At 62.2% G+C, this 1,705-nt stretch overlaps 1 long non-coding RNA gene across 1 annotated transcript; it reads right to left on the bottom strand.

The window, feature by feature from the left end:
* Positions 1-6: 6 nt before the first annotated feature.
* On the bottom strand, positions 7-1,699 carry LOC110391583. The gene is made up of 4 exons (XR_002434122.1): positions 1,361-1,699; positions 1,003-1,133; positions 500-686; positions 7-375 (listed from the first exon to the last, which is right to left on the bottom strand). It is a non-coding gene; the product is annotated as an uncharacterized LOC110391583 (long non-coding RNA).
* Between the last annotated feature and the right edge of the window lie 6 nt (positions 1,700-1,705).

Below are 1,705 nucleotides of genomic sequence, written 5' to 3'. Positions count from 1 at the left end.
AAAGACAAAGCAACTAACAGCCATCCCCAATACCTCACGCTCAAACACTGCCTTCAACCCTACATCTTAGTGCTCCTTCTGCACCCCCACCTCTAACGCTAACTCAACAACCTGCCACACCGCGAGGGGCCCAGCCAACACACTCAACAAAACTAACCGCAACGCCCCACGCACACCAACCTCCACAACACTCCAAGCCCGCCACACCCCAACGCCCAGCACCTACCTCTTCAGTTGCCACCGCGCAGGCGGCGCGGCTCCCGGCCCAGGATGGCCACCCAAAACTCCTGCGCTGTACTGCTGCTGCGGCCACGACCCAGGCAGCGCTTCTCGCTCCGTCAGGTCCATGCCTCCGGGAGACCACCCGTCACGCACCTTCAGGGCCCAAAAGAAACCACCCTGAAGCCTCGCCTCCAGGGAGGCCACGCCGGGCGGACCGCAGACCGCCCAAGCGCAAGGCCCTTTCGGCCCCCAGCTCCGGCCCGGGGGCAGCACCTACCTCTCAGACGCTCAAGGACACACCTCACAAGGCTCCACAGACACGCTGCCGGGATCCGCACGCCACACCTGAACCTGCTCAAAAAAGCTCTGAGTGCTGCTGGGGAGGGAGGCCCTTGCGTCGCAGGGCTCCCGCCCCGATGAACTCACGCGCCTAGTCATGCCCGGGCTCCGCTGCGACCTTCACCCTGAAACGAGAGCGCAAGAACACGGCTGTACGCATTGGAAAGGCCCCGCCCCAAATCATCCCAGCCCACCCTCTCCCTAAAGGGCCTCCCCTACACCACCTTCAGCACAAAAGCAGCCCGCTCCCGCTTCCATAGCCCCGGTCCCGGAGGCTCCGGGACCCTTCCGTGCGGCCTACTCCAGCCCCCTCACAGGGAAATCATTCTGCCTCACGTTCAAGTCCCTGAACGCTGCCGTACACCTCCCCCCCTCTGTCCAAATGATCCCATCCCCATCAACTGGACTCCTGCGCTTGACATTTTTACTAACAGCACTCACATGTCCCCCTCCATCTTAACTTCTCCACCTGAAACAGGCCCGCCGGCCCCTAGTCATGCAGGCCACGCTTCTCGCCCTTCTTCAAGGCCGCCGCAGCGCACGGGCTATCCTCCGCTCCATGGCCACCTTCCCTATAGGAAAAAAACAGACGATGATGGAGAGCAGCGGGCCCACGCCATCCTAAGTCCTCTTTTTGCTGTTCGCAATCTCCAAAACTTGGGTCAATCCTGGACCTCCCCCGCCAAACGCGATACCGAGGGGGCCTCGGCCTTCCTCGCCCCATCTCTTCCTTCTCCCCTTCCAGTTTATCTGCAAACTGCTCCCTCGCCCGCGCAGATCTCCCCCCATGTTTGCTCACATTTCTAACTCTGAGGGATGCGCCGCTCCTCGGGGCACTGGAAAGAACAAAGCGTGCAAGCGCTCTGCTAGGTCTTCATCCGTCCCTAGGCACAGCTCAATGCCTTCCAGTTCTCTCACTGGAAGAGAAACTCCACCGCCTTGCCACGCTGCCTTTCCTAAGAAAGAACACAGAGAGAGAAAGGAAAAAGACAAGGGCCCATCCTGCTCGCTCCCGCTGCTGGAACCGGGCGGGGCTGAAGCTCCCGCCAAACCCTTCTCGGGGGCTGAGGCCGCCCCCGGGCCGTGCCCCGTCTCAGGCGGGGCAGCGGCAGCCCCGGGCCGGCCCTGCTAAAAAGCCACGGGG

Source organism: Numida meleagris, unplaced genomic scaffold (assembly GCF_002078875.1).
Source record: "Numida meleagris isolate 19003 breed g44 Domestic line unplaced genomic scaffold, NumMel1.0 unplaced_Scaffold410, whole genome shotgun sequence".
Classification (NCBI taxonomy): Eukaryota; Metazoa; Chordata; class Aves; order Galliformes; family Numididae; genus Numida; species Numida meleagris.
Note: the sequence above shows the minus strand (reverse complement) of the source record. Positions and strands in the feature narration are given on the sequence as shown.